The sequence below is a fragment of the Delphinus delphis genome, chromosome X (genome assembly GCF_949987515.2).
Source record: "Delphinus delphis chromosome X, mDelDel1.2, whole genome shotgun sequence".
In the NCBI taxonomy this organism is placed as follows: domain Eukaryota; kingdom Metazoa; phylum Chordata; class Mammalia; order Artiodactyla; family Delphinidae; genus Delphinus; species Delphinus delphis.
Genome location: NC_082704.1, coordinates 52,109,528 through 52,131,095, shown reverse-complemented (window position 1 = coordinate 52,131,095; position 21,568 = coordinate 52,109,528).

Below are 21,568 nucleotides of genomic sequence, written 5' to 3'. Positions count from 1 at the left end.
CTTGTTAAATGTTTCTTGCATTTTCTCTATTCTATTTCCAGGATTTTGGATCATCTTTCCTATCATTCTTCTGAATTCTTTTTCAGGTAGACTGTGTACTTCCTCTTCATTTTTTAGGTCTGATGTGTTTTTACCTAGCTCCTTCATCTGCTGTGTGTTATTCTGTCTTCTCATTTTGCTTTTCTTACTGTGTTTGGGGTCCCCATTTTTCAGGCTGCAAGTTCATAGTTCCTGTTGTTTTTCTGTCCCCAGTGGCTAAAGTTGGTTCACTGGGTTGTGTAGGCTTCCTGGTGGAGGGGACTAGTGTCTGTGTTGTGGTGGATGAGGCTGATTCTTGTCTTTCTCGTGGGCAAGTCCGCATCTGGTGGTGTGTTTTGGGATGTCTGTGGCCTTATTATGATTTTAGGCAGACTCTCTGCTAATAGGTGGTTTTGTGTTTCTGTCTTGCTTGTTATTTGGCATAGGGTGCCCAGCATTGTAGTTTGTGGGTCGTTTAGTGAAGCTGTGTGTTGGTGTTGAGATGCACATCTCTGGGAGATTTTCGCCATTTGATATTACATGGAGCTGGGAAGTTTATTGTGGACCAGTGTCCTGAAGTTGGCTCTCCCACCTCAGAGGCACAGCAATGACTCCTGGCTGGAGCACCAAGAGCCTTTCATCCACACGGCTCTGAATAAAATGGAGAAAATGTAGAAAGAAAAAAGAAAGAAAGAAAGAAAGAAAGAAAGAAAGAAAGAAAGAAAGAAAGGAAGAAAGGAAGAAAGAAAGAAAGAAAGAAAGAGGATAAAATCAAATAAAATAAAGTAAGATATAAAATAAACTTATTAGACTAAAAAAATTTAAAAAAAATATTAAGAAAAAAAATTTTTTTCAAGTAAAGAAAGAAAAAAATATGGATGGAAAGAATCCTAGGACAAATAGTGAAAGCAAAGCTTTACAGACAAAATCTCACACAGAATCATATACATACACACTCACAAAAAGAGGAAAATGGGAAAAAATAATATATCTTGCTCTCAAAGTCCACCTCCTCAATTTGGAATGATTCATTGTCTATTAAAGTATTCCACAGATGCAGTGTACATCAAGTTGATTGTGGAGATTTAATCCACTGCTCCTGAGGCTGCTGGGATAGATTTTCCTTTCTCTTCTTTGTTCGCACAGCTCCCAGGGTTCCGCTTTGGATTTGGACCTGCGTCTGTGTGTAGGTCGCCTGACGGCATCTGTTCTATACTCAGACAGGACGGGGTTAAAGGAGCAGCTGATTTGGGGGCTTTGGCTCACTGAGGCCAGGGGGAGGGAGGGGTATGGATGCAGGGCGAGCCTGCCACGGCATTGGCTGGCATGACATTGCAGCAGCCTGAGGAGTGCCGTGCATTCTCCTGGGGAAATTGTCCCTGGATAATCGGACCTTGGCAGTGGCAGGCTGCACAGGCGCCCAGGAGAGGAGGTGTGGATAGTGACCTGTGCTTGCACACAGTTTTTCTGGTGGCGGCAGCAGCAGCCTTATTGTCTCATGCCCGTCTCTGTGGTCCGCGCTTTTAGCCACGGGTTACGCCCGTCTCTGGAGCTTCTTTAAGCAGCGCTCTTAATCCCCTCTCCTCACACACCAGAAAACAGAGAGGGAAGAAAAAGCCTCTGGCCTCTTCGACAGGTCCAGACTTTTCCCCGTACTCCCTCCCAGCTAGCTGTGGTGCACTAACCCCCTGCAGGTTGTGCTCACGCCTCTCCTGTGCTCCGACCTAAGCCCGAGCCTCAGCTCCCAGCCTCTCCTGCCCCAGCGGGTGAGCAGAGACGCCTCGGGCTGGTTAGTGCTGATTGGCACCGATCCTCTGTGTGAGAATCTCTCTGCTTTGCCCTCTGCACCCCTGTTGCACTTTCCTCCACGGCTCCGATGCTCCGCGGCTCCGCCATCTGCAGTCTCCGCCCACGAAGGGGCTTCTAGTGTGTGGAAACCTTTCCTCCTTCACGGCTCTCTCCCACTGGTGCAGGTCCTGTCCCTATCTTTTGGTCTCTGTTTATTCTTTTTTCTTTTGCCCTACGCAGGTACGTGGGGAGTTTCTTGCCTTTTGGGAGGTCTGAGGTCTTCTGCCAGCATTCAGTAGGTGTTCTGTAGGAGTTGTTCCACGTGTAGATGTACTTCTGGTGTATCTGTGGGGAGGAAGGTGATTTCCGCAACTTACTCTTCCGCCATCTTCCTGAGCTCCTCTATCCAAAATTCTTGGCAACTAGTATGGTATGGACAAACACTGTAACTCATTGTGGAAATCAAAATTTTAAATTTCTACTTTATTTTGAATAAATTATATTTTATATAAATTATCTGAACAAATTAAACTCTGTGAACAGCTACCATTTTTGCCTCTCTCCCCAGTTAGCAAATATTTACTTGAAAGTACTTATTAGTAATAGTCTTCTGTGTTAAAATTTGTTTTTATTTAACTTTTATAGCACTTTGGTTTCTATAATATGTCACTGTAATTGATAGTATTACCAATTTAAATCAGCTCTAATTTCACATGAAACAATTAGTAGGATGTTTAAAAATTAAAATCCTTCAGAATGCTATATAGTGTTAGATTACTTTTAATATGGTATGCATATAAATATAAATGAATATGATGCATATTTAATATGATATACATATATACACATACCATTTTATATATATATATGTATGTATATATATATATGTGTGTGTGTGTGTTGAGATTTGACTATAAAAGTTAGATTGGCCAAGTTCATTTAGCTCAATTCCTCTCAAACTGAGCTAGAATAACTTTACATTTATGTTTAAATTCATAAATTTAAAATACATACATAATGGGGGGAGAAAGCTAAATTTCGGAACATGGAAAGCAGATGTGCTAGGTAGTTAGACATTATGAGCAAGCAGGTGACAGTGGTGAGAAAAGCAAGAAGAAATTGAGTCACACACCCAACCATCTGTGGACCCTCCCAGACATTAGCAGCAAGGAGGTGACAGTGGAGAGAAAGACAAGAAGAAGAAATTGACTCACACAACCAGCCATCTGGTGACTCTTCCTTGACCTCACCCAGAACGGGTCAAACTATGGTCGTGTGGTGGGCAGCTTATCCTGTTAAAGAGGGGCACAGTAACACGAGGGGACTTCCCCAGGCTGTGCGTGCCCATACCATACAGGTGTATAACCTATAGTAAACCAAAATTTATTATACCATAATTATAATAAAATGTACCTGTGGTTTTGCCCCACCCCCAGCGAGTGGGCGTCTCTTAGTGATTCAAGTGGACATTATGTGTAGCAGTGAACTTGTTACATAGCTCAGCACTGTTAATCAAATAATGATCCCCTGTCACTCACCCCCACCTCCCTGCAAAATGTTCCTTAAAAGCACCCTTAATCCTGTATAGGAATGCTGCTTTCAATTCACAGAAAGAGCCTGCTTTCTCTCTCTCTCTCAGAGTGTACCTTTGCTTCAATAAACTTTGTTTTGGGCTTGCTTCACTTTGCTGAAACAGCCCGCTGTCTCTCTCTCTTTCTCTCTCTCTCTCTCTGACAGTGTACTTATGCATAAATAAACCTTGCTTTGTGCTTAAGCTTAACGTGGTAGTTTACAATTCTTTGCTTACTATCACAGATAGAGATTGCCGGTCTGGGTCTTCTGTTGACCTCCTTGGTTGAAGCCTTTTTGTTACAACGCACGTCCACCCGGTGGCAGATGAACTACTTTTAACTGACTTAGAAATCCCAAATAACTGTACCTGAAGTTGCCAGTAGGGAAAATTGAGAATCACTTTAATTTATATCACAAATTACCCAGAAGATTCCTTAAAAGTATGGAGTACAAGACAATGAAATGACAAGCCACAGACTGGCATAATGTATTTGCAAAAGATACATCTGATAAAGGACTATTATGCAAAGTATACACAGAACACTTAAAACTCAACAGTAAGAACACAAACCACCCAATTAAAAATAAGTCATAGACCTTAACAGACATCTCACCAAAGAAGATATACAGATGGCAAATAAGCATATAAAAAGATGCTCCAGTTCATATATCATCAGGGAAATGCAAATTAAAACAAGATACCACTACATATCTATTAGAATGTTCAAAGTCTAGAGCAGTGACAACAACAAATTCCTCTCCAAATGTGAACCTGTGAAATCAAACATTATAGTCTTCCAAATACAATGTAGAACAGACATAGGATAGGCATTCTCATTCAAAAAAGGAGAAATAGGGGGAAAAAAGGAATGATAGATTCTAAGTCCAAAACCTTAAGGCTTGAAAATATTTTGACCCAATGTTGTGCCCCCCAGGCCCACTGGGGTGGAGGCTCCACCTTCTAGACACATTCTAGACACATTGGAGCAGAGTTACCACCTTCTGGACCCATTGGAACAGTGATCCTGCCTTGTAGACTCACTGGGGTGCTGAGTCCTGCCTTCAGGATACATTGTGACAGAGCTTGGACTCCCAAGGCTCCTGGGAGCACTACCCCTGAGGTGGCTCTGTGCCTGGCCCTGCTCCCTTTTCTGGTTCTTTGTGGTGGTTCCACCTCTATGGCAGCTCTGTGCCCAAGCCACACACCTGCCCTAGGCTCCTTGAGGTTAGAATCTTGTGACAGTTTCTCTAACAGTCTGGGTTTATGAGGCCAGCCCTTCTCCCAATGTGCCACTGGGCACTGCCATAAATGGGACTCTCTGCCATGGGCCTGTGCTATCTTGGGCTCTAGTACTCTGAGCCTGTGATGAGAAGAGCAGCCCCATGAGCTCTGAAGTGTCTTTAGGTCACTCTTCCATTGTCTTGGGCAATAGATCCTGGCTTCTCTTTAGATGACTGACTAGTCTCTACATTGTCTTGATGAATAGCTTCTAGCTGCTGTTGAGATGGCTGATCCACACTAATATTCGTTTTCAAGTTGAGTCACACCCTTCATGTCTTTTCCTAAATAGGCTTTCTCATTTTATCCAATATGGATAGGCTGAGAACCTTCCAAATTTTTAAGTTTTGTCTCCTTTGTGTTTAACAATTCCATCTTTAAATCATTTCTCTCTTCTTGCATTTTATTATGTGTGAATGAAATATGTTACCTACTATATCAATAAAAAAATGCTGTTGGAGAAATCAAGACTTCAGCCACTGCAGCCACCCCAACAGTGCACCCTGAGGGTATTCAGGATGGAGAAAAGCAGGATACTGTCCTCAGGTAGCTAAGGTGCATATCAAAGGAATGATTTCAATGAGCCCAGAATCTTGCATCTTCCCATACATAGAAAAGCTATAAATTCATTAACTTGAGATATCTGGTTTTCTTTAGTTAACTGTAATCTTTTGATGGTCTGACTATCTCGTTTTTGTTGTAAAACTCTTATATGCATCCTGGCTCCTCCCTTACCTCTTAGGAGCAGTCCCTCAGAGCTGAGAGGCTGTGTTCCAGGCTTAAGTTCTCAGTTTTGTCTGCCAAATAAAAGATAATTTTCAACTTTTAGGTTGTGAATTTTTTTCAGTCAACCTAAGCATTCAAGAGAATCCAGGGCACTCCTTCAACACTTTGCTTAGATATTTCCTCAGCCAAATGTCTAACACCATCACTCACAAGTTCTACCTTTCACAAAACTCTGGGGCACAGACACAATTCAGCCAAGCTCTTTGCTACTTTATAACAAGGTTTACTTTTTCTCCAGGTTTCAATGACATGTTTCTATTTCCATTGGAGACCTCATCTACGTCATCTTTACTACTCATATTTCTATCAACATCTGTTCACAACCACTTAGGTATTTTCTAAGAAGACTGAGGCTCTCTCTACAACTCTCCTGTTTTCATTCTAAGCTGTCAACACAATCTTCCTCAGGATTCTATTCACCATAATGTAGGTTATTTTTAGCATGCCCTTCAAAACTCTTTCAGCCTTTACTCATTACACAGGTCCAAAAACACTAGCACATTTTTAGGTATTTGTTAGAGCAGTAACCCCATTTCTTGGTACCGATTATCTGTCTTAGCCTGTTTTGGATGTTATAACAAAATACACAGGCTGGGTGGCTTATAAACAACATAAATATATTTTTCACAGTTCTGAAGGCAAGGATATCCAAGATCAGGGTGCTGGAAGATTTGGTGTCTGATTAGAGCCCACTTCCTGATTCATAAATAGTGTCTTTTTTTTTTCATATGCTTACATGGCAGAAGGGACAAGGGGATGTTACCCAGTCAGGTTTGTTTGTTCAATGTACAGCAAGCCAAATGCTGAGATACTGAGTTTTACTGCAGAGAAAGGGTTTATTCACAAGGCAGTCAAGTGAGGAAACAGGAGAACAAGTCTCAAATCTGCCTCCCTGAAGGCAAGAGGCTTGGAATATTTATGGGATAAAGAAGCAGGGTAGTCTTAGGGGCAGGGAAAGGGGATTGGAGGTAGTGAAAAAGTGAGGTAATCAGCATTCTGCACAGGTATATCTGAGTTACATGCTTCTTCATGGGATGCATGTTCAAAAATGGAAGTATTTAACATGATCTTAAGGTGGAGTTTTTGGCCCTCTGACTTCAAAATGTTATTCTTCAGCTACCTGCACAGGCCCAGTTTTAGGATCAGTGGTCGCAATCAGTCTTAGCCTTCTTGAACTGCACAGAAAGCTGACTTCAATTTCCTGGAAAACAATTTAAACCTCCCATTACTATAGCAACACATAGATCAGAAGTGCTATCTATAGGGGGTGGTTAAGGAGCCTTGTGATATATTATCTAGGCTATGTGAAGCTTGGAGGGCATGAAATTTGCAAAAATAATTAAGAAGCACTTAATCAGTGAAGGCAGGTCTAACGTGGAGGGTTTTTTAACCAAACTTTTCCTTTATCTGCTTCTCTGTAACACAAGCTCAGGAATTTCTGTTAGTCACCAATTTCTGTTAACCTTCTAGGGCAGGGTTTCAGGAGCTTTCTCAATCCACTTTTATTATAAGAGCACTAACACCATTCATTTGGTTTCTTCCCTCATGACCTAATTATCTCCCAAAGGCCTCACCTCTTGAAACCATCACCTTGGGGGTTAGGATTTCAACAAATAATTTGCGGGGGAAATAAACATTCAGACCATAGCAGCATGTTTGGTTTCTCCTGTGGTCATCATTCTTGGCTTGCAGAGGGCTCCCTTTATGGACATTTTTCTGTGCATGTGTATTCTTGGTGTTTCTTCTTCTTATAAAGATAATTGTCCTATTCAATTAGATTCCTACCCTTATGGCCTCACTTAATCTTGATTACCTCTGTAAAGCCCCATCTACAAATTCATATTTGGGGGTTAGGGCTTCAACATATGAATTTTGAGGAAACACAATTCAGTCCATAAAAGTTCTCAACAAAGCCCCATATCCAGAAGCTGGATAAAGATTCTACAAATTCAGTGAGAAAATCACAAACAGCTTAACTAGAATGTGAGAAAATACTTAAATGTGACCTTCACAAAGGCAAAATATAAATGCCCATTAAAAATGCTGAAAATGTCCAAAAAGTTTTGAGATATTCAAATTAAAATTATTAAGAGATACCATTGCATGCTCACAAGATTGTTAAAATGACAATCTGATAACATGGCACAATGGGAATTCTAATACATTGCTAGTTAGTGCAAACATAAATTGGTATAATCACTTTGAAAAACTGTTTGGCATTATCTAGTAAAGTTGAAGACAAACTCTTTCACTACTCATTTTCATTTTTATACTTATGCTCTAGAGAAGTTCATACTTATGTACAACAAAATGAATATATATGAATATCCATAGCAACTTTGTTATAACCAAAATTTTAAAAAATAATATAAATTCAGAAAAATAGGATGAATCTATAAATTGTATCACAAGCATCCACAATTCATTTAAAGTATCAGTGAAAATATAGTGAAAACAATGTGAACTTCCTATGCATAATATTAAATGAAAAAAAGAAAGGCACAAAATAATACTAATACATGCAGTATGATTCCATGTGCATAAATTTCAAAAGCTTGAAAAACTTCATTTTTTAGTGCTTCAACATAGTTGGTAAAATAATAAACAAAAGTAAAGTAAAGAATATTTATAGGAAGATGGCGGAAGAGTAAGACGCAGAGATCACCTTCCTCCCCACAGATACACCAGAAATACATCTACACGTGGAACAACTCCTACAGAACACCTACTGAACGCTGGCAGAAGACCTCAGACCTCCCAAAAGGCAAGAAACTCCCCACGTACCTGGGTAGGGCAAAAGAAAAAAAAGAAAAAACAGAGACAAAAGAATAGGGACGGCACCTGCACCAGTAGGAGGGAGCTGTGAAGGAGGAAAAGTTTCCACACACTAGGAAGCCCCTTCGTGGGCGGAGACTGCGGGAGGCTCAGGGGGGAGCTTCGAAGCCACGGAGGAGTGCACAGCAACGGGTGCGGAGGGCAAAGCGGGGAGATTCCCGCACAGAGGATCGGTGCCGACCGGCACTCACCAGCCCGAGAGGCTTGTCTGCTCACCCGCCGGGGCGGGCGGGGCTGCGAGCTGAGGCCGGAGCACAGGGAGAGGACTGGGGTTGGCGGCTTGAACATAGCCTGAAGGGGTTAGTGCACCACGGCTAGCTGGGAGGGAGTCCGGGGAAAAGTCAGCACATGCTGAAGAGGCAAGAGACTTTTTCTTCCCTCTTTGTTTCCTGGTGCGTGAGGAGAGGGGTTTAAGAACGCTGCGTAAAGGAGCTCCAGAGACGGGCGCGAGCCGCGGCTAAAAGCGCGAACCTCAGAGACGGGCGGGAGATGATAAGGCTGCTGCTGCCGCCACCGAGGGGCCTGTGTGCGAGCACAGGTCACTCTCCACACCCCTCTTCCGTGGAGCCTGTGCAGCCCGCCACTGCCAGGTCCCCGGGACCCAGGGACAACTTCCCCGGGAGAACGCACGGCGGGCCTCAGGCTGGTGCAAAGTCACGCTGGCCTCTGCCGCCGCAGGCCCGCCCCGCACGCCGTGCCCCTCCCGCCCCACCAGCCTAAGTGCGCCAGAGCCCCCGAATCAGCGGCTCTTTTAACCCCGCCCTGTCTGAGCAAAAAACAGACGCCCTCCAGCGACCTACACGCAGTGGCAGGGCCAAATCCAAAGCTGAGCCCCTGTGAGCTGTGAGAACAAAGAAGAGAAAGGGAAATCTCTCCCAGCAGCCTCAGAAGCAGTGGATTAAAGCTCCACAATCAACTTGATATACCCTGCATCTGTGGAATACCTGAATAGACAACCAATCATCCCAAATTAAGGAAGTGGACTTTAAGAGCAAGATCTATGATTTTTTTCCCTTTTCCTCTTTTTGTGAATGTATATGTGTATACTTCTGTGTGAGATCTTGTCTGTATAGTCTTGCTTCCACCATTTGTCCTAGGGTTCTATCCGTCCATGGTTTTTTTAAAAAAAAAAATTTTTTCTTAATAATCAATTTTAATTTTAATAATGTTGTTGTACTTTACCTTCTTTCTTTCTTTCTTTCTTTCTTTCTTTCCTTCCTTCCTTCCCTCCTTTAGACAACGAATCATCCCAAATTGAGGAGGTGGTCTCTGACAGCAAGATTTACGATTTTTCCCCCTTTACCTCTTTTAGTGAGAGTGTATGTGTATGCTTCTGTGTAAGATTTTGTCTGTATAGCTTTGCTTCCAACATTTGCCCTAAGGTTCTATCCGTCCCTTTTTTTTTTTTTTCTAAATAAGAATTTTTTAATTCAATAATTTTATTATACTTTATTTTATTTTTACTGTATCTTCTTTCTTTCTGTCTTTTTTCCTTCTTTCCCTCCTTCCGTCCTTCCTCCCTCCCTCCCTCCCTCCCTCCTTTCTTTCCTTTTTTCCTTCTTTGCTTCTTTCTTTCTTTCTTCCTTCCTTCCCTCCTTTCCTTCTTTCTTTCCTCATACTTCTACTAATTCCCTCTACTTTTTCTCCCTTTTATCCTGAGCCGTGTGGATGAAAAGCTCTTGGTGCTCCAGCCAGGAGGCAGGGCTCTGCCTCTGAGGTAGGAGAGCCAACTTCAGGACACTGGTCCACAAGAGACCTCCCAGCTCCACATAATATCAAAGGGCGAAAATCTCCCAGAGACCTCCATCTTAACACCAGCACCCAGCTTCACTCAACGACCAGCAAGCCACAGTGCTGGACAACCTATGCCAAACAACTAGCAAGACAGGAACACAACCCCACCCATTAGCAGAGAGGCTGCCTAAAATAATAATAAGGCCACAGACACCCAAAACACACCACCAGACGTGAACCTGCCCAATAGAGAGACAAGATCCAGCCTCATCCACCACAACACAGACACTAGTCCCCTCCACCAGGAAACCTACACAACCCACAGAACCAACCTTAGCCACTGGGGACAGACATCAAAAACAGCAGGAACTACGAACCTGCAGCCTGCAAAAAGGAGACCCCAAACACAGTAAGATAAGCAAAATGAGAAGACAGAAAAACACACAGCAGATAAAGGAGCAAGATAGAAATGCACCAGACCTAACAAATGAAGAGGAAATAGGCAGCTTACCTGAAAAAGAATTCAGAATAATGATAGTAAGGATGATCCGAAATCTTGGAGATAGAATGGACAGTAGAATGGACAAAATGCAAGAATCAGTTAACAAGGACCTAGAAGAACTAAAGATGAAACAAGCAATGATGAAAAACACAATAAATGAAATTAAAAGTACTCTAGATGGGATCAATAGCAGAATAACTGAGGCAGAAGAACGGATAAGTGACCTGGAAGATAAAATAGTGGAAATAACTACTGCAGAGCAGAATAAAGAAAAAAGAATGAAAAGAGCTGAGGACAGTCTCAGAGACCTCTGGGACAACATTAAACGCACCAACATTCGAATTATAGGGGTCCCAGAAGAAGAAGAGAAAAAGAAAGGGACTGAGAAGATATTTGAAGAGATGATAGTTGAAAACTTCTCTAATATGGGAAAGGAAATAGTTAATCAAGTCCAGGAAGCACAGAGAGTCCCATACAGGATAAATACAAGGAGAAATATGCCAAGACACATATTAATCAAACTGTTAAAAATTAAATACAAAGAAAGCATATTAAAAGCAGCAAGGGAAAAACAACAAATAACACATAAGGGAATCCCCATAAGGTTAACAGCTGATCTCTCAGCAGAAACCCTACAAGCCAGAAGGGAGTGGCAGGACATACTGAAAGTGATGAAGGAGAAAAAGCTGCAGCCAAGGCTACTCTATCCAGCAAGGATCTCATTCAGATTTGATGGAGAAATTAAAACCTTTACAGACAAGCCATAGCTGAGAGAGTTCAGCACCACCAAACCAGCTTTACAACAAATGTTAAAAGATCTTCTCTAGGCAAGAAACACAAGAGAAGGAAAAGACCTATAATAATGAACCCAAAACAATTTAGAAAATGGGAATAGGAACATACATATCGATAATTACCTTAAGTGTAAATGGACTAAATGCTCCCACCAAAAGACACAGATTAGCTGAATGGATACAAAAACAAGACCCTTATATATGCTGTCTACAAGAGACCCACTTCAGACCTAGAGACACATACAGACTGAAAGTAAGGGGATGGAAAAAGATATTCCATGCAAATGGAAGCCAAAAGAAAGCTGGAGTAGCAATTTTCATATCAGACAAAATAGACTTTAAAATAAGGACTATTAAAAGAGACAAAGAAGGACACTACATAATGATCAAGGGATCGATCCAAGAAGAAGATATAACAATTGTAAATATTTATGCACCCAACATAGGAGCACCTCAATACATAAGGCAAATACTAACAGCCATAAAAAGGGAAATTGACAGTAACACATTCATAGTAGGGGACTTAAACACTCCACTTTCACCTATGGACAGATCATCCAAAATGAAAATAAATAAGGAAACACAAGCTTTAAATGATACATTAAACAAGATGGACTTAATTGATATTTATAGGACACTCCATCCAAAAACAACAGAATACACATTTTTCTCAAGTGCTCACGGAACATTCTCCAGGATAGATCATATCTTGGGTCACAAATCAAGCCTTGGTAAATTTAAGAAAATTGAAATTGTATCAAGTATCTTTTCTGACCACAATGCCATGAGACTAGATATCAATTACAGGAAAACATCTGTAAAAAATACAAACACATGGAGGCTAAACAATACACTACTTAATAATGAAGTGATCACTGAAGAAATCAAAGAGGAAATCAAAAAATACCTAGAAACAAATGACAATGGAGACACAACGACCCAAAACTTGTGGGATGCAGCAAAAGCAGTTCTAAGGGGGAAGTTTATAGCAATACAAGCCCACCTTAAGAAGCAGGAAACATCTAGAATAAACAACCTCACCTTGCACCTCAAGCAATTAGAGAAAGAAGAACAAAAAAACCCCAAAGCTAGCAGAAGGAAAGAAATTATAAAAATCAGATCAGAAATAAATGAAAAAGAAATGAAGGAAACAATAGCAAAGATCAATAAAACTAAAAGCTGGTTCTTTGAGAAGATAAACAAAATAGATAAACCACTAGCCAGACTCATCAAGAAAAAAAGAGAGAAGACTCAAATCAATAGAATTAGAAATGAAAAAGGAGAGGTAACAACTGACACTGCAGAAATAAAAGAGATCATGAGAGATTACTACAAGCAACTCTATGCCAATAAAATGGACAATCTGGAAGAAATGGACAAATTCTTAGAAATGCACAACCTGCCAAGACTGAATCAGGAAGAAATAGAAAATATGAACAGACCAATCACAAGCACTAAAATTTAAACTGTGATTAAAAATCTTCCAACAAAGAAAAGCCCAGGACCAGATGGCTTCACAGGTGAATTCTATCAAACATTTAGAAAAGAGCTAACACCTATCCTTCTCAAACTTTTCCAAAATATAGCAGAGGGAGGAACACTCCCAAACTCATTCTACGAGGCCACCATCACCTTGATACCAAAACCAGACAAGGATGTCACAAAGAAAGAAAACTACAGGCCAATATCACTGATGAACATAGATGGAAAAATCCTCAACAAAATACTAGCAAACAGAATCCAACAGCACATTAAAAGGATCATACACCATGATCAAGTGGGGTTTATTCCAGGAATGCATGGATTCTTCAATATATGCAAATCTATCAATGTGATAAACCATATTAACAAACTGAAGAAGAAAAACCACATGATCATCTCAATAGATGCAGAGAAAGCTTTTGACAAAATTCAACACCATTTATGATAAAAACCCTGCAGAAAGTAGGCATAGAGGGAACTTTCCTCAACATAATAAAGGCCATATATGACAAGCCCACAGCAAACATCATCCTCAATGGTGAAAAACTGAAAGCATTTCCACTAAGATCAGGAACAAGACAAGGTTGCCCACTCTCACCACTCTTATTCAACATAGTTTTGGAAGTTTTAGCCACAGCAATTAGAGAAGAAAAGGAGGGAATCCAAATCGGAAAAGAAGAAGTAAAGCTATCACTGTTTGCAGATGACATGATCCTATACATAGAGAATTCTAAAGATGCTACCAGAAAACTACTAGACCTAATCAATGAATTTGGTAAAGTGGCAGGATACAAAATTAATGCACAGAAATCTCTGGCATTCCTATATACTAATGATGAAAAATCTGAAAATGAAATCAAGAAAACACTCCCATTTACCATTGCAACAAAAAGAATAAAATATCTAGGAATAAACATACCTAAGGAGACAAAAGATCTGTATGCAGAAAATTATAAGACACTGATGAAAGAAATTAAAGATTATACAAATAGATGGAGAGATATACCATGTTCTTGGATTGGAAGAATCAACATTGTGAAAATGACTCTACTACCCAAAGCAATCTATAGATTCAATGCAATCCCTATCAAACTACCACTGGCATTTTTCACAGAACTAGAACAAAAAATTTTGCAATTTGTATGGAAACACAAAAGACCCCGGATAGCCAAAGCAATCTTGAGAACGAAAGAAGGAACTGGAGGAATCAGGCTCCCAGACTTCAGACTATACTACAAAGCTACAGTTATCAAGACGGTATGGTACTGGCACAAAAACAGAAAGATAGATCAATGGAACAGGATAGAAAGCCCAGAGATGAACCCACGCACATACGGTCACCTTATCTTTGACAAAGGAGGCAGAAATGTACAGTGGAGAAAGGACAGCCTCTTCAATGATTGGTGCTGGAGAAACTGGACAGCTACTTGTAAAAGTATGAGATTAGATCACTCCTTAACACCATACACAAAAATAAGCTCAAAATGGATTAAAGACCTAAATATCAGGCCAGAAACTATCAAACTCTTAGAGGAAAACATAGGCAGAACACTCTATGACATAAATCACAGCAAGATCCTTTCTGACCCACCTCCTTGAGTAATGGAAATAAAAACAAAAATAAACAAATGGGACCTAATGAAACTTAAAAGCTTTTGCACAGCAAAGGAACCCATAAACAAGACCAAAAGACAACCCTCAGAATGGGAGAAAATATTTGCAAATGAAGTAACCGACAAAGGATTAATCTCCAAAATTTACAAGCAGCTCATGCAGCTCAATAACAAAAAAACAAACAACCCAATCCAAAAATGGGCAGAAGACCTAAATAGACATTTCTCCAAAGAAGATATACAGACTGCCAACAAACACATGAAAGAATGCTCAACATCATTAATCATTAGAGAAATGCAAATCAAAACTACAATGAGACATCATCTCACACCAGTCAGAATGGCCATCATCAAAAAATCTAGAAACAATAAATGCTGGAGAGGGTGTGGAGAAAAGGGAACACTCTTGCACTGCTGGTGGGAATGTGAATTGGTTCAGCCACTATGGAGAACAGTATGGAGGTTCCTTTAAAAGCTACAAATACAACTACCATATGACCCAGCAATCCCACTACTGGGCATATACCCTGAGAAAACCGAAATTCAAAAAGAATCATGTACCAAAATGTTCATTGCAGCTCTATTTACAATAGCCCGGAGATGGAAACAACCTAAGTGCCCATCATCGGATGAATGGATAAAGAAGATGTGGCACATATATACAATGGAATATTACTCAGCCATAAAAAGAAACGAAATTGAGCTATTTGTAATGAGGTGGATAGACCTAGAATCTGTCATACAGAGTGAAGTAAGTCAGAAAGAAAAAGACAAATACCGTATGCTAACACATATATATGGAATTTAAGAAAAAAAAATGTCATGAAGAACCTAGGGGTAAGGCAGGAATAAAGACACAGACCTCCTAGAGAACGGACTTGAGGTTATGGGGAGGGGGAAGGGTGAGCTGTGACAGGGCGAGAGAGAGTCATGGACATATACACACTAACAGACGTAGTAAGGTAGATAGCTAGTTGGAGCAGCCGCATGGCGCAGGGATATTGGCTTGGTGCTTTGTGATAGCCTGGAGGGTGGGATAGGGAGGGTGGGAGGGAGGGAGACGCAAGAGAGAAGAGATATGGGAACATATGTATATGTATAACTGATTCACTTTGTTATAAAGCAGAAACTAACACACCATTGTAAAGCAATTATACCCCAATAAAGATGTTAAAAAAAAAAAGAATATTTATAAAGTCAGTATAGAAATTATTTTTAAGTCAATGGGAGGACATTTTGAATGGAATGGGGAAAGTGAGGATCTGAGGGAGCTGACAATATTGTATTTCTTGAAATTTATATAATACTATATGTGTTTAAACATACTGAGAATATCTTTATGCAACTGCATGAGAAATGAAGATTAATTACTAATAAGTATTAAAAACCAAGCAAATAAGAATAAAGGATAATTATTAACTTAAGGGAAAAAGGGATTAAAAATTGAAATACTGTGAATAGCATTTCAAAAATATTGTAACCTAAACAATAAAAACTGATTTAAACAAAATAGAATTAATGAAATTAGAGGTATGGAAAACAAAAATCTTGTGTACAGAAGGAGTTTGAGAGGGAGACTGAGTGATATTTTTTATAAAATATAAGTTGTTATTTTCCATAAGGAAAATCAATCAAAAATCTTGAGAACTGAAAATCCAAGAATGGCTAAGAATAGGATATTATTAAAGATAAAAAGTAAATATCAAAGAATCACTTTTAAAAGTTGTTGACTCTGGAGAACAGAAAATGAGGGATGAGGCAGAATCAAGTTTTAATAATAAACTTTAGTGAACCTTATATAACTGTAGCTATTTTGTTTCTAAAAATCTTTTTAATGAACTATAACATAGATAAAAGCAAATTAATGAAACAGTATGCTAAATGATTACAAAGTGAGTACACACATGCAACCACACTTAGATTCTCCTCTCAGTTACTAACTCCTTCTTCTACCCCAGAATTCTTCATTTTCCTGACTCTGAAACTGTAAATTAGTTTTCTAATTTTTAAGTTTATAAGAATTGAATCATACAGTGTGCATTCTTTGACATCTAGTTAATTTCACTATGTTTGTGAGATTTGATGCTATTGCGCACAGTTTACTCATTTTAATGCTACATAGTACTCCATGGGGCTATTACAAGTAAACTACCATTAACTTTCTTGCATGTGTCTTTATACATGTACACACAATTTTGCTGGGTACTGACCTAGGAGTGACATTTTGAAGTCATAGATTGGATGACCATATAATTTGTTACCCAAACTATGATAGATGTACAATATTGCTTATCTTTCAAGTCTGCAATTTGATGTCTTATTATGTATTACTTTTAAGAATTAAATGAGGTGCTATTTATAACTATTCCAGTGCAACAAATATAAACAAACTATTTCAGGTAATGAACATGATCATGCTAGTCCTAGGATATATGTATCATCAAATTTGCTAGATATTGTCAATTTTTCCAAAGTGGCTGTGCTACTTTTTATATACTTGCCTGAAGTCAAAAAAGTTTCCATCATTCCACATCTTTGCCAATGGTTGTTACTATCAATTATTTTTTTAGTTTTATCAAACTTAGTGAGTACAGTGGTTGTCCTTGTGGTTTAATCCTGATTAAAGACTTTGAGCACATTTTCACATGTATATTTATTTGTTTTGTATCTTCCTTTGTGAACTCTCTGTTCTAGACTCTTGCTCATTTTTCTTTCAATTTGTAACTTCTTTTTTATTTCTAACTTCATTGATTTGAGTCTTATCCCTCTTTTCCTTGATGACTCTGGCTAAAGGTTTATCAGTTTTGTTTATCTTTTCAAAGAAACAGTTTTTAGTTTCATTGATCTTTTCTATTGTTTTCTTTATTTTTATTTCATTTATTTCTGCTCTGATATTTATGATTTCTTTCCTTTTACTAAGTTTGGGTTTTGTTTGTTCTTCTTTCTCTAGTTGCTTGAGGTGTAAGGTTAGGTTGTTTATTTGATTTTTCTTGTTTCCTGATGTAAGACTGTATTGCTTGTTAGAACTGTTAGAACTGCTTTTGCTGCATCCCATAGATTTTTGTTCATTGTGTTTGCATTTTCATTTGTCTCTAGGTTTTGTTTTTTTTAAAATTTTCTGTTTGATTTCTTCAGTGATCCATTGGTTGTTTAATGACATATTGTTTAGCCTCCATGTGTTTGTGTTTTTACAGTTTTTTTTCTTGTAGTTGATGTCTAATCTCACAATGCTGTGGTCAGAAAAGACACTTGATAAGATTTCAATTTTCTTAAATTTACCAAAGCTTGCTTTATGGCCCAGCATGTAATCTATCCTGGAGAAAATTCCATGTACACTTGAGAAGGATGTGTATTCTGCTTCTTTAGGATGGAATGCTCTATATTTATCAATTAAGTCCATCTAACCTAATGTGTCATTTAAGGTCTGTGTTTCCTTATTAATTTTTTTGTCTGGATGATCTGTCCATTGATGAAAGTGGGGTGTAAATTCCCCCACTATGATTGTGTTACTCAATTTCTCCTTTTACATCTGTTAGAATTTGGCTTACATATTACGGAGCTCCTATGTTGTGTGTATATTTATTTACAATTGTTATTGTAAATATTATAACAGTTGATTGAATTGATCCCTTGATTATTATATAGTGTCCTTCTTGGTCTCTTGTAACAGTATTTTAAGGTCTATTTTGTCTCATATGAGTATTGCTACTCCAGCTTTCTTTTGATTTCCATTTGCATGGAATACCTTTTTCCACCCCCTCACTTTCAGTCTATATGTGTCCCTACATATAAAGTAGGTATCTTTTATATGGCATATATATGGGTCTTGTTTTTGTATCCACTCAGCCATTCTACGTCTTTTGGTTGGAACATTTAATCCATTTACATTTAAGGTAATTATCAATATGTATGTTCTTATTGCCATTTTGTTAATTGTTTTGGATTTCTTTTCATAGGTTTGTTTTCCTACCCCTCCTCTTTTGTTCTCTCCTATTGTGATTCCATGACTATCTTTAGTGTTGTGTTTGGATTGCTTTTTCGTTTCTGTGTGTGTATCTGTTGTAGATTTTTGGTTGTGGTTAGCATCAGGTTTTGATACAGCAATCTATATATATATATATATATATATATATATATATATATATATATATATATATATATACATACACACATATAATTTAATTAATTTCCAGTGCATTCACAATATCCAACATTTGTACTCTCCACTTCTCACAATTGGTAGTTTTGATATCATATTTGTGTGTGGATGATTTCCTACCTTTACTGTATGTTTGACTTTACCAATGAGCTTTCCCATTTGTAATTTTCCTGTTTCTACTTGTGGCCTTTTCCATCTAGAGAAGTTCCTTTAGCATTTATTGCAAAGCAAGTCTGGTGGTGCTGAATTCTCTTAGCTTTGGCTTGTCTGTAATGGTTTGATTTATCCATCTGATCTGAACCAGGAGACTTGCTGGGCATTCTTGGTTGTAGGTTTTTCCCTTTCATCACTTGAAATATATCATGCCACTCCCTTCTGGCCTGCAGAGTTTCTGCTGAAAAATCAGCTGATAACCTTATGGGGATTCCTTTGTATGTTATTTGTTGTTTTTCTATTGTTACTTTTAATATTTTCTGTTTGTCTTTAATTTTTGTTACTATGATTACTATGTGTCTCAGTGTGATTCTCCTCATGTTTGTCCTGTAAGGAACACTCTTCCCTTCCTGGGCTAGACCGAGTACTTCCTTTCCCATGTTAGGGATGTTTTTGGCTATTATCTCTTTAAATATTTTCTCAAGCCTTTTCTCTCTGTTCTTCTTTTGGGATCCCTGTAATGTGAATTTTGGTGCATTTAATGTTGCCCCATCTGTCTCTTAGACTGCCCTCATTTCATTTCACTTTTTCTTTATGCTATTCTGCAGTAGTGATTTCCTCCAATCTGTATTCCATCTCACTTATTCTTTCTTCTGCCTCATTTATTCTGCTATTGATTCCTTCTAGTGTATTTTTCCTATCAGTTATTGTATTGTTCATCTCTGTTAGTTTGTTCTTTAAATCTTCTAGCTCTTTGTTAAATATTTCATGTATCTTCTCAGCCTGTGCATCCATTCGTTTTCCAAGATATTGGATCATCTTTACTATTATTCCTCTGAATTCTTTTCAGGAAGATTGTCTATCTCTACTTCACTTAGTTGTTCTTCTGGAGTTTTATGTTGTTTCTTCATTTGGAAAATATTTCTCTACCATCTCATTTTTTCTAACTTTCTGTGTTTGTGGCCTTCATTCCTCAGGCTATAGGACTGTAGCTCCTGTTGCTTCTGGTGTCTACCCCTGGTCAGGGAGGATGGTCCAGGGGCTTGTGCAGGCTTCCTGGTGGGAGGGACTGTTGCCTTCCTACTGGTGGGTAGAGCTCAATTTTTTTCCATCTGGTGGGCAAGGTCACATCAAGGTGTGTATCTACAGACAGCTCTGGGATCAGAATGACTTCAGGCAGCCTGTCTGCTGATAGGTGGGGTTGTGTTTCCACCCTGTTGGTTGTTTGGCCAGAGGTGTTCCAGCACTGGAGCCTGCAGTCTGTTGGGTGAGGCCAGGTATCAGTGCCAAAATGGTGACTTCCAGGAGAGCTCACACTAATGAATATTTTCTGGGGCCTCTGCCACCAGTGTCCTTGCCCCCAGAGTGAACCACAGCCAACCTCTGCCTCCCCAGAAGTCTCTCCAAGACCCATGGGTAGGTCTGGCTCAGGGTCCTATGGAGTCAGTGCTTTGCCTTTAGTCCCAGTGCACATGAAACATTGTGCACACCCTCCAAGAGTGGAGTCTGTTTTCCCCAGGCCTGTGGAGCTCCTGCACTCAAACCCTGCTGATCTTCAATGCTAAAAACTCTGGGGCTCCTCCTCCCAATGCCAGAATCCCAGACTGGGGAGCCTGACATGGTGTTCAGAACTCTCACCTCTGTGGTAGAACCTGTGCAATGTAATTATTTTCTAGTCTATGCATTGACCACCTGGCAGGTATGGGATTTTTTCATGAAAACACCCCTCCTACCATCTCACTGTGGCTTCTTTTTTGTCTTTGGATGTAGGATATCTTTTTTGTAGGTTCAAGACTTTTTTGTCAATGGTTGTTCAGGAGTTAGCTGTGATTTTGTTTTTTTGTGAGAGTAGGTGAGCTCAAATCTTTCTACTCTGGCATGTGTCTCCACCTCTGACTCATTACTGTATAATAAGATGACAATTATTCCTCCATTGCTTTTCAATATCACCTTCCTCATGAATCAAAGGTCCGTTTTTACACAAATCTGTTTCTGATCTTTACTATGGTCCATTGGTCTATTAGTTGATTCTTGTGCCGAATCCACACTGTCTCAGTTTCTTTATCATTGTAGTAATTTAATATCTGCTAGGGTATGTGGTCTAGAACTGTTCTTATTAATTATTGATTCAGCTATTCTTATTTCACATATACAGTTGAGAATCAGTTTGACAGGTTCCAAGAAAAATATTCTGGCTTACATTTTATTTGAAATTGTATTTAAACTCCAGATCAATTTTGGAAAATTTAATATACTTATAATACTATAATTTCCAATTATGAACATGTTGCAGATTTCCATTTATTTATATCTTCCTTAATCTCAGTGTTGTTTATAGTTTTCTTTCCAACTTTATTTAGATATAATTAACAAAATTTGATGATATTTAAAGTGTACATAAAAGCATCTTTTCTGACCACAATACTATGAGACTAGAAATCAAATACAAGAAGAAAACTGCAAAAAATACAAACATGAAGTGTAAACAATATGCTAGTAAACAGCCAAAGGATCACTGAAATCAAACAGGAAATCAAAAAATACCTAGAGACAATGGAAAACCAAACAATGCAAAATTTATGAAATGCAGCAAAATCCGTTCTAAGAGGGAAGTTCATAGCAATGAAAACATACCTAAAGAAACAAGAAAAATCTCAAATAAATAACCTAACTTGATTCCTAAAGCAACTAAAGAAAGAAGTACAGGCAAAACTCAAAGTTAGTCAAAGAATAGAAATCATAAAGATCAGAGCAGAAATGAATAAAGTATAGGCAAAAAAAAAGCAAAAAAACAACAATAAAAAAGATCAATGAAACTAAAATGTTCCTTGAAAAGATAAACAAAATTGATAA